Source organism: Oryctolagus cuniculus, chromosome 1 (assembly GCF_964237555.1).
Source record: "Oryctolagus cuniculus chromosome 1, mOryCun1.1, whole genome shotgun sequence".
NCBI classification, from domain to species: domain Eukaryota; kingdom Metazoa; phylum Chordata; class Mammalia; order Lagomorpha; family Leporidae; genus Oryctolagus; species Oryctolagus cuniculus.
This window is the reverse complement of record NC_091432.1, coordinates 74,138,938-74,151,144: the sequence shown is the minus strand read 5'-3', so window position 1 is coordinate 74,151,144 and position 12,207 is coordinate 74,138,938. Positions and strand designations below refer to the sequence as shown.

The 12,207-nt window shown below is 44.3% G+C and overlaps 1 long non-coding RNA gene across 1 annotated transcript in view; it reads right to left on the bottom strand.

Moving 5' to 3' along the window:
• Nucleotides 1-4,132: 4,132 nt before the first annotated feature.
• LOC138850148 (uncharacterized) overlaps nucleotides 4,133-12,207 on the bottom strand; it is a 53,442-nt gene continuing 45,367 nt past the window's right edge. The window contains exons 2-3 of the long non-coding RNA XR_011389730.1: nucleotides 9,747-9,884; nucleotides 4,133-4,521 (exon numbers count right to left, since the gene is read on the bottom strand). This is a non-coding gene — a long non-coding RNA (uncharacterized lncRNA). The remainder of the gene's footprint in view (nucleotides 4,522-9,746; nucleotides 9,885-12,207) is intronic.

The following is a 12,207-nucleotide window of genomic DNA, read 5'->3' as shown; positions in this document are numbered from 1 at the left end:
ACTCCAGGAAGACGGGAAGGCCTAATTCTTAGAAAACGAAACTTAGTATATACTTCCTGAAATTAATGGTCTCCTACTTCCTTGTGTGACCACTTCCTTCTGAGACGCATAGTCCTGGACTGCTGAGATGCACCAATAAAATGCTCAAATTTAGGTAATTGACATATAAAGAATAAGGAACTAGCATATGTGCATAATGACGAATATACTTGTTTACTCAAGTGTATAACAACTCGGAGAAGGAGAGAGGCGGGGCTTCTCACCCCCGCACTGCACTATGTTCTATGTGTCGGTGGGAGCCCCAGCTAGCTGGTAATAAAACAATAAATCTTCTTGCCCTTGCATCTGTGACTGTCTTTTGTGGGTTAATTGGGAAAGATCTCAGATCCCATAATTCAACACTACATAGGAAACCTGGATTGAGTTCTCAATTCCTGGCCTTGGTTACTAACATTTGAGGAGTGAGCCAGAGATGGGAGTGCTCTCTTTCTGTTTTTTTTGTGTGTGTGTTGTTGTTGTTGTTGTTGTTGTTTTGCCTCTCAGGCTCCAAGCCTCTTCCTTTCTCAGGGCTTTGGCACCGTTATTCCTTCCACTCGGACTGTTTTCCTGCAGCATCTGCAACATTCCTTCCTCCGAACATGCGTATGCCTACCGTCACTTTCCCTGACCCTCCAGACTAAGTTAGGAACCCCCGGATTTAAGTCTTTAAAAAATCTTTATAGAAATTATATCTCTTGGTTCAAAGTTGTCCAAACAGCTTTAATCCATCCCCTCTGGAGTGTATTTAGATTGTTTATAGTACTTTGCTATTATAAAAAATGACTCAGTTAACCCCTTTGTACATTAATATACTACCACGGATGCTCTCAGTGCCTCACTGTTATTCCTTTGGCACTCATTGTTGTTAAACATGTGATCTCTTTACTGTAAGCAGTGTGGCTCTGCCCTCAGGCTTTCTCAGGGGGAGGAGAGAGGCAGGTCCACACTTATGTAGGGAATTAACAACCACTCAGTCAAGCAAGCCCATCATCCAGTGATGGATACGAATTTGTAAATACCCCAACTTCCTTGGGTAAGGCACCTGTGGGGCAAATTTCATGTAGTCTCCCTGAGTAGGCTTGAGCCTTCGTTACCCACAGTAATAGCTTAATTAATTAATCCTGTACCCTGTTTGGACTTCCTTCGTTTCCCACTCTCTTTCCTACTTCCCCATACAGTGATTCTGGATCACTTTCCAAATAATCCATTTACACTCAACTCTTTGTTTCAGGAAAAATACAACTTAAAACATTATACTGGGGGCCATGGCTCACTTGGTTAATCCTCCGCCTGCGGCGCCAGCATCCCATATGGGCGCTGGGTTCTAGTCCCAGTTGCTCCTCTTCCAGTCCAGCTCTCTGCTGTGGACCAGGAGGGCAGTGGAGGATGGCCTAGGTACTTGGGCTCCTGCACCCGCTTGGGAGACCAGGAGGAAGCACCTGGCTCCAGGCTTCGGACTGGCATAGCTCCGACCATTGCGGCCATTTGGGGGGTGAGCCAACGGAAGGAAGACCTTTCTCTCTCTCTCTCTCTCTCTCTCTCTCACTGCCTAACTCTGTCAAATTAAAAAAAATTATATTTGCTTACTCATAATAATTTGATAATTACTAATGTAGAATTGTCTGCTCAAAGGTTAAACATTTGACATTTTCATGTATGATGCAAATGACCTTCCAAAAAGTCAGTATAAGGAATATTTGTTTAACAAGATGCATTTAAAATTAGTAATTTTTAAACACACATCCTATTTGATTTCATATAGGATGGTGAACAATTGTTAGTCAATTATCTAATAGCATTTTCAGTAACTTATTAAGAGAATAAGGGCTTTGGAGATGGGCAAATCAGGATTAGAGTCCCACAGTTTACTTTTCAATTTATGTGTTAACCTTACTTGTTATGTTGTGTAACCTTGGCAATTATTAACATCACTAAGGATCATCCTCTTTATGTCTGAAACAACCAAAAAAAATTCACAAGTGTTTGAAGATTAGATATGGTGATACATTAAAAAAAAAAGCTTAGTAAGTAGTAAAAGCCCAATGAACAGTAATTATCATTATCAATACTATAAAGAAAGAACAATGACATTCCTAATTGTGTCCTATACTATGAAGCACACTACCTGGGACTTAGAACATACTCAAATATTATTGAAATATCTAATTTGCAATTACTGTAAAGATGAAATGGTAGAATGTATATAAAAGTGTCCCAAAAAACTAGGAACTACTGAAGAAATGTGGTGCAACCTGCCCCTTACCAGCCGGTCAAAGGTTCCCCTTTTTTCAGAGAACAGTTGGCTAGATGGGTATCACTCTTCCTGTTCACCTCTAAAATCAATATTTGGAGGCAAGTTTAGACTTCATGCTGTTGGAGACTGCCATTTCTCTGCCTATTCTGCTTGTAGCTGCCTTACTTAGCTGTCAGTGTGGAATCCCATTGCCAATCATCCTCTGTCAAATGCCACAGGCTGTCAGATTGGGACAGAAGTATAAAGTTTTGATTTGCAAATTTTAAGATAGTCCAAATTTTAAATATTCAGATTTTTTAAAAGATTGATTTATTTATTTGAAAGTCAGAGTTACACACAGAGAGAGGAGAGGCACAGAGAGATGAGGTCTTGCATCTGCTGGTTCACTCCCCAGGTGGCCACAATGGGGGGAGCTGCACTGATCCAAAGCCAGGAGCCAGGAGCTTCTTCTGGGTCTCCCACATGGGTGCAGGGGCCCAAGGACTTGGGCCATCTTCTACTGCTTTCCCAGGCCATAGCAGAGAGCTGGATGGAGCAGCTGGGATTAGAACCAGAGCCCATATGGGATGCCGGCACTGCAGGCAGCGGCTTTACCTGCTACACCACAGCACCGGCCCCATAGTCAGTTATTTTAAAACTCATATTTGTGAATTGTTGTATTCCTTTTTATACAAATTTATTATTAATTTATTCCTTCCTTCCTCAGATTTTTATTGAATACTTGTGAAAAATGGCACAATTACAATGTTGAATAAGACATACAGAATCCTTATCCTCATGGAGCTCAAAATTTTGTCATTACATAAAGCACAGTATGATTTAATTTTTACTTTTTTGCAAGACTTTCCTTGTGAGTAAATTCACATATTGAAAAATGTTTTTCTTCTTTCTAAAAAGATTTATTTACTTATTTATCAATTTATTTGAAAGGCAGAGTGAGAGAGAGACAGACAGATCAATCTTCCATCCACTGGTTCACCCTCCAAATGGCCACGACAGCCAGGGCTGTTGGGTGACAGGAGCCCAGGCAATTGGGTCACCCTCCACTACTCTTCCAGGTTCACCCGCAGGGAGCTGGATCAGAAGCAGAGTAGCCAGGAATCGATCTAGCACTCCATTATGGGATGGTGGTGTCCCAAGTGACAGCTTGATCCACTGCGTCCCAGCGCCTTCCCCGTAACCATTGTGTCCTCAAGTTGATTTGGAAATTTGAAATTGAGATGGTTCTCAAGAACTGGGAATAGAAGCATGTTTTAAGACTAACTACAGAAGAACATTCCAGGTAGTGAAATAGTGGGGCAAAGGTGAGGAAGTAAAATGCAATGTGGTACGTGTGGTGGAAGTAGTCCGAATAGAGACAGAATAGAGGTAGAAATCAGAAAAACTGCAGCTGTAACTGGTTTTGATGGAGACACCTGTGTGCTAGACAGGAAGTCTTTTCAGTTCAGAAAGCTGACCTGAGATAGTGTAGGCCTCGTGAGTGGAATGGGAAAAGTTAGTCATAACCATGATGAAAACACAAGTGCTAGCAGTGCTGGAGAAATTGCAAAATGCTCAGCATCTCCCAAGTCCAACATGGATTCTCTGTGTACAGCCAGCTAGGGAAAATCAGACTGTAACAATCAGCTCATCAGTGCTGCTTGACTGCATTCCAGAGCTAAGGATCCCATCATTCCATTTGATCCTAAGTATAGATCTAGGTGAGGCCTAAGAAAACATCCCTGAGTGCTAAGGGTGGCCAATTAAAAGGCATCTCTTCCACTGCAATCCACCTCCTGCCCTTTCTTCCACATTTTCCATTAAATCACGATGCCCCCGTTGGCTGAGAAGCTGAAGTTCTTTTTTTTTTTTTTTTTAAGATTTATTTATTTATTTGAAAGTCAGAGTTACACAGAGAGAGGAGAGGCAGAGGAGAGAGAGAGAGGTCTTCCATCTGCTGGTTCACTCCCCAGATGGCCCCATAATGGCCAAAGCTGTGCCGATCCGAAGCCAGGAGTCAGGAGCTTCTTTTGGGTTCCCCATGTGGGTGCAGGGGCCCAAAGACTTGGGCCATCCTGTGCTGCTTTCCCAGGGCATAGCAGAGAGCTGGATGGGAACTGGAGCAGCCGAGTCTCAAACTGGCTCCCATGTGGGATGCCGGTGCTTCAGGCCAGGGCATTAACCCGCTGGCCAGGGCATTAACCTGCTGTGTTACAGCGTCGGCCCCAAAGCTGAAGTTCTTTAGCCTACTAGAAACAAAGAAAGAAAAAAAAAAACAAGGTAAGACCCAAGGGACCAGAGAATAACAAAATGAATGTAACACTGTGTTCCGCCATACTAAGAAGTATTCTAATTTTGAGAGGTTGAGGAGAGGGATCTTCACCATGCTCACACCACTTAGCCCGAGTTTCAGCCCAGTTTGGCTGTTTACTATGGCATATTAAGCAGTAGGGAAAAGCCTTGTCATAAATATCAATCCTAAGTAAAACAGTTGACTCCCTATGACAAACTCTATCAGACGGTAGAACACTGATTTTAGATGAGGGGACTAAAAATTCGAAAGCTACTACAGATTCACGGAGGCTCTTTCAAGACTGAAAATGAGGGAAAAAAGCTAAAGAACAGCATAGTTACCTTTGTCTCTAGAGAAGTGGGAGATGATTTTTCTGGGGCCAGTTATCATCTTAAAAAGTAAAAACTCCCTTCCTTGGGCAGTTTTAAGTTTGTCTTGCCTGAAGCCTAATAGTTTAATTTACAAAAAGAACTTCTGCCCATAATTTTTTATTTAATCCTCACAACAGATCTTCTCAATCTGTCCTAGTTTATAAATGAGGAGGTAGACGTTCAAACGGTCCGAGGTCACTAGAGAGGAAGTTCTAGAGCTGGTGTCAGACTCCGAGTTGTCTTCTAGTGTAGTATACTTTTTTTTCTCACAGAATATGTATTCCAAAAGTGTCTTTGTGGTTTTTATTTTCTACTAGCTGATTCAATTCACAGCCTCAGGTCTGTCCTCTTGCTAATAATTTAGCAAACATATATTGAGCCTGACTAAGAGGTAGGTATTAGGCTAAGTCCTGAGATTACAGAGATAAATAAGTCATAGACTTTATCCTCCAGGGCCCAGCAGCTAGTCAAGGAGGCAGACATGTAAACAATCACTTATGATGCAGCGAGGCAAGTGTTGTAATTCAACTAAGAATTGGGTATAAATTTGAGTAAAGAAAGATGAACTCTATTTGCAGTGACTGGGGGCTAGGCTCTCAGAGAAGGCAATGATTAGGTTAAAGCTTTGGATTTAAGTAGCAATGTAACTGATGGACTAAAGGGAAAATGTGTTCTCTGCAGAATAAACAGCTTGTACAATGGCACAGAAGTCTGGAACAGCAGAATGATTTCAGTGTTACTGTTATACACTAATGAGAACAAGACCTACACTTCTGGTGTGGTCCTTCACTCAGCAGTGCTCACCTCTGCTATTTGCACTTGTGTCATTCATTCATTTAGGATTACTTACTGAGCCCCTACATGGAGTGTATGGTGAACTCTGTTCTAGGGGCCAGAGATACAACAACACAAGCAGCTTCCCTATCATTAAGGAGTCTAGTGGGAGGAAACAGGCAGTAAAAATAATAAAATATTAGGGGGTGATAAGGGCTATGTAAACAGGGAGTTATGACTGTATTGAAAACAGCTGCAAACATACATTACTTAGGATTAGTTTGGCTGCACATGATAGAAAAACCCAGTAAAACACAGACTTAAAACTATACAGCTTATTTCTCATATAAAAGAAGTCTTGAGCTAGGCAGTTTGTCAGATGATCAGCCTCTTCTAACCCTCTCTTCCTCCATCCTAAGGTTATGGCTTTTATCTTAACGTTGCAAGATAAATGCTGGGGCTCCAGGAATGAAACAGCAGGATGAAGGATAAAGAAGAGTGGACTCTCTTTTTATTGATTAATTGATTGATTGATTGATTGATTGATTTGAAAGCCAGAGCTACAGAGAGGGAGAGAAGGGGGGGGTGGAGAGAGAGAGGAGAGAAGAGAAAAAAGAGAGGAGAGAGGAGAGAGAGAAAGAGATATCTTTCATTCATTGGTTCACTCCCCAGATGGCCACAATTGCCAGGGCTGAGCCAGGGACCTCCTTATAGGCCTTCCATGTGGGTAGCAGGGGCCTGAGCATTTGGGCCATTCTCCATGCTTTTCCTAGGCACATTAGCAGAGAACTGGATGGGAAGTGGAGCAGCCAGGACATGAACCAGTGCCCATATGGGATTCGAGCAACACAGGCGGTGGCTTTACCCACCATGCCACAACGTTGGTTCTGTGGTTTCTCCTTAAAAAAAAAAAAGGGGGGGAGAGAGAGATAAGAAGAATCATGTATCATTCTGCTTGTTAGTGGCCCTACCTAGCTCAAAGCGAAACTTGAAAAAGAGGGTGTATAAGCCGGCGCCGTGGCTCAATAGGCTAATCCTCCACCTTGCAGCGCCGGCACACCAGGTTCTAGTCCCGGTCGGGGCGCCGGATTCTGTCCCGGTTGCCCCTCTTCCAGGCCAGCTCTCTGCTATGGCCAGGGAGTGCAGTGGAGGATGGCCCAGGTGCTTGGGCCCTGCACCCCATGGGAGACCAGGAAAAAGCACCTGGATCCTGGCTCCTGCCATCGGATCAGCGCGGTGCGCCAGCTGCAGCGGCGGCCATTGGAGGGTGAACCAACGGCAAAGGAAGACCTTTCTCTCTCTGTCTCTCTCTCTCACTGTCCACTCTGCCTATCAAAAAAAATAAAAGAAGAAAAAGAGGGTGTATGTTTGTGTGTTTTAGCTGGGTAGCAATGGGCCTAGATAGAAAAGAGCATTCTGTTTCCAAAAGAAGGGAGAAATGAATATAAAGAAATGTAATGGTCTGAGGTTAACTGGAAACAGTTGAACACTCAAAACTAAGGAAACTTTGGTTACAAAGGGACTATTATGAAGATGTGGATCAGCCCTGGAAGGAGTTCCAGGATCCTAACTTTGGCCTGGCCCAGCCCTGGCCATTGCAGCCATTTGGGGAGTGTAAGGCAAATGGAAGATCTCTCTCATGTCTCTGCCTCTCTCCTTGTAATTTTGCCTTTTGAATAATTTTTTAATTTAAAATTTTTTAAAATAATTTTAACTTTTTTTTTTTTTTACAGGCAGAGTGGACAGTGAGAGAGAGAGAGAGAGAGAGAGAGGTCTTCCTTTTGCCGTGGGTTCACCCTCCAATGGCTGCCGCGGCTGGCGCACTGGTGCTGCGGCCGGCGCACTGCACCTATCCGAAGGCAGGAGCCAGGAGCCAGGTGCTTCTCCTGGTCTCCCATGGGGTGCAGGGCCCAAGCACTTGGGCCATCCTCCACTGCACTCCCTGGCCACAGCAGAGAGCTGGCCTGGAAGAGGGGCAACCAGGACAGAATCCGGTGCCCCGACTGGGACTAGAACCCGATGTGCCGGTGCCGCTAGGCGGAGGATTAGCTTATTGAGCCACGGTGCCGGCTAATTTTTTTTTTTTTTTTTTTTTTTTTTTTTTTTTTTTTGACAGGCAGAGTGGACAGTGAGAGAGAGAGACAGAGAGAGAAAGGTCTTCCTTTGCCGTTGGTTCACCCTCCAATGGCCGCCGCTGCAGCCGGCGCACCGCGCTGATCTGATGGCAGGAGCCAGGATCCAGGTGCTTTTCCTGGTCTCCCATGGGGTGCAGGGCCCAAGCACCTGGGCCATCCTCCACTGCACTCCCTGGCCATAGCAGAGAGCTGGCCTGGAAGAGGGGCAACCGGGACAGAATCCGGCGCCCAGACCGGGACTAGAACCCGGTGTGCCAGCGCCGCAAGGTGGAGGATTAGCCTATTGAGCCACGGCGCCGGCTGGTGCCGGCTAATTTTAATTTTTTTTTAAAAACTTGTAAGTCAGGGCAGTAACCATGGGCTGATACCAGCTGTGTTTTTACTAAACCAAGACCCAAAGGGACAGGGGAAGAGAGGAGTTTCAGAAGCTAGAAGGAGAAAGGGATGTGTAAGTCTGGTGGCCTGGACACGGACTGTCACTTTGGGTTAAGGGTTAGCCAACCAGAGGTAGCTTGCAAGGAGAAAGCCACGGGAGTAACAACCCTGACCTCTCGGCTCTCTGGCCTGAGTTTGACTTCATGCTAACCTAACTGGAGCCAGAGGGCATGAAAACCTGGATATGGAGTGGAAAAAATGAGTGAAGAATGGATCCCGGTGCAAGTTGAACCCAGGGGCAGGTCTGGAAAGACCAAACTCTGCCTTCCACCCAGTATTTCACATCTAATCCTACTCTCTCTCTCAAGTCTAGTCCCCCTCTGTTCCTTTGTTCATGATCCTATGCCTTCTCCTTGCCTGCTTCTAACTCTACTACTTTGGTTCTTCCTGATTTAGATTCTCTTTCCTGAAGACAGCACTTCATTGGATCATTTCCAATCTGTTGACTTAGCACTAAACCCTCTCTTACCCAGAAACTACTCTCAAGCTATGTGCTTCCACTACAATCTATTTCTTCCTGGGGACAGGACAGTCCAAATTTCATAAAAACTTATAAAATCTTAAATAGAAAAGTTCATCAATAATGATGAAAATTTATGATAAGGGCTGGCACTTTTCAAACAAAGATAATTTCAGAATTTTTATCAGATATTTTTCACTTCATTTTGTCCCTAACATGCTACTAATTGGCATTTCCTGCTGGTCTACTTCTTTGAGATAGTTTAATTCTAGGCGTCAGCTAATAATAAACAACACATTAATACCTCTCAAGTTCAATAATCACTGTCTTGATGTTTCCTGCTAAAGATACTGATGATCAATTCGATAAATAAATCTGAGGAACAGGGCACTCAGCTCAGGCACAATATCTAATTTTTACATAAACATCAATGCATGTGAGGGACCCATAAATCCCAGAGAAAAGTCTTGGATGCTAAGTAAGGATAAAGCATTTCTGAGATTTTCCTCTTTTGTGGTGCAGTCAGGAGCTACAGCTTCCACTACCAAATGGTTTATTTTCCTTTTTTTAAAAAACTTTTATTTAATAAATATAAATTTCTAAAGTACAACTTTTGGATTATAGCGGCTTTTCCCCCCATAACGTCCCTCCCACCCGCAACCATCCCATCTCCCACTCCCTCTCCCATCCCATTCTTCATCAAGATTCATTTTCAATTATCTTTATATACAGAAGATCCATTTAGTATATACTAAGTAAAGATTTCAAGTTTATTTTCTTTAAACACAATAAAATGATTTTAAAAATTTTAACTAATTGTGAGATCATAATTATTCTGTTCCCATGGAGAAACTACCATTAAAACTCCAATATTTACATACTCAGAACAGAATTATAGAATTAGTTTCAGTACAGTCCAAACCACTCTGTGTGTGACTTCAGGCAAATTATTTCAACTCTCAAACCTCAATTTTCCCATTTGTAATTTAGAGAGAAAAAGACCTACCTAATTGAAGGTCATGGTGACTAACTGAGATAAGGGTTGTAAAGCTGGTATCACAATGCTTAGCATTTAGTAGACACTCAAGAAATGTCTGAGTTTTCTCTTCCAACCTTCATGAAAATATCATTTGATGTGAAAAATCTGTAATTACAACACATTCACTTCCAATCTGGTCTTTACAGACAGACATTGAAATCCTAGAAGGAACTATTGGCAAACAATAATTTTAAGCTAAACATTTCCCCCCCAGATTTTTCCTTATCTTTACTAAATCAGTATTTGGAAAGACAATTAAGTGCTCAAGAAGCTTCTGTTAAGATGGCCCAAGTACTTGGGTCCCTGCACCCATGTGGGAGACCTGGAGGAAACTCCCGGCTCCTGACTTCGGACCAGCACAGTTCTGGCCATTGTGGCCATCTGGGGCATGAACCAGCAGATAGAAGACCCCCCCACCCCCGCCTTCCTTCCTTCCTTTCTTTTTATTTATTTATTTATTTGAGAGATAGAATTACAGACAGAGAGAGGCAGAGGCAGAGAGAAAGGTCTTCCATCTGCTAGATCACTCCCCAAATGGCTGCAATGGCCAGAGCTGGGCCAATCTGAAACCAGGAGCCAGGGGTTTCCTCCAGGTCTCCCATGTAGGTGCAGGGGCACAAGCACTTGGGCCATCTTCTACTGTTTTTCCAGGCCATAGCAGAGAGCTGGATCGGAAGAGGAGCAGCCCAAGCCTTGAATCCGGGCCCATATGGGATTCCTGTGCTGCAGGCAGAGGCTTAGCCTACTATGCCACAGCGCCAGCCCCTAGATCTCCATTTCTTTAAGATCAGTTATCAGTGCTTTATTGTATACCTTTAGTTATGTCATGTTTCTCTGATTATTTGTGGTTCTCAATGGGTTATCTGGTAGGGTTTATGATAAGGCTTGTTTTTGGAGTCCTCAGGTAGACTGGTCTGGTGCCTAGGTCTATGGAGGTGGGCCTGGAACCTACATCCTCAGTTATGGTCTTGAATCCATGAGGCTAGCCTGGTATTGAAGTTCAGTGGGGGTGATCTTGGCCACTAAGTCTATGGAGCAGGACCTGGGGCCTGTGTCCACAGCAGCTTGCCAGACTGTGAGTCCATGGTGGCTTACCTAGTGCTGGGGCAAGTCTTGAGTCTGACTGTGCTGGGGTCATTTGGGTGCTAAGGCATGCCTAGCAGCTGGGTTCATAGAACGGGCTTTTAGTCTACAAAAGCTGTTCTGGTGGTGGAGCAGGCATGGAGCTTGAGTCTGAAGGGCCAAAGCTAGCTCCCCGGTCTGTGGGAGTGGTTCTAGAGCTTGGGTCTCCTAGGAAGGTCTAGACTCTGGGTCAGCTGGAGATTTGAGCCACAGGTACCACCAGCCTGGTGCCTGTGCCATTGGGGCCAGTAGCTTGGCATTCTGGCAAGCCTGGAACCTGGGTTTCCCTAGGACTGATCTGAAGACTTGATCTGGGAGTGATGGCCTGTAGTCTGGGTCTGTAGGGGCCAGCCCAATGCTAGGATAGGCCTGACTTCTGGTGATATGGAGGCTGGTCTTTAGTCTGGGCCTGCAGGGATGGCTGGGGGCCATGGTTTACTGAATATGGCTCTGGTGCCAGTGTCTATGGTAAATTTACATGTTAACTTCAGTCTTCTCCCTTGCAGAAGGCTTGGGGAGAGATGATATGGGTAATATGAAACTGTCTTCTCTACCCTCTATAATGCATCTTTTCTTCTATCTGTGTTTCACTCAAGTACTATCACCTCTCATTTGGATTCCTTAGCTCTTGTGAAAGTGTTTTTTGCACATGGGCAGTTGTTTAAATGGACGTTTCTGCAAGGGGATGTTTGCTAGAAATCCCTATTCTGCCATCCTGTTGACGTCACTCCAACAACCGTACCATGTTTTGAATATTCCTCTGTGCTCCTACCAATTTTATGGATTTATGGCCTTGAATAGTAATTCCCAAATGCAAATCAAGAAAATCTGTGACTGTCCATCAGAGCTGATCTGTCACTGAATTGATTATCACAGCCCCAAAGTTAATGGTCCCACTTGAGGTGGAAATTGTTCTGAAATCTCTTTTGCTACTTTCAGAGGCCCGTTAAGTATCCTCTGTGCATACCAAATCTTCCATCTGCTGATTCAGTCCCCAGATGGCTGGTCCAGCCAGGTCTGCACCACTCTGAAGGCAGAAGCCAGGAACTCTGTCCTGGTCTCCCACATGGGTGACAGATGCCAAAGGACCTGGGTCATCCTCTGCTGCCTCCCAAGGGGCGTTACCAGGATGCTGGCTTGGAAGCCAAGGAGCAGCAGTAAAAACCAGCCTTCCATTATGGGAAGCTGGTAAGCAGAGGCTTAACTTGGCTGTATGAAAACATTGGCCCCTATCCCCTAATAGTTTTGAGAATATGGAGGGGAGAATCCAGGGCTTGTTGACAGATCACCCTCTACCATTGTTTTT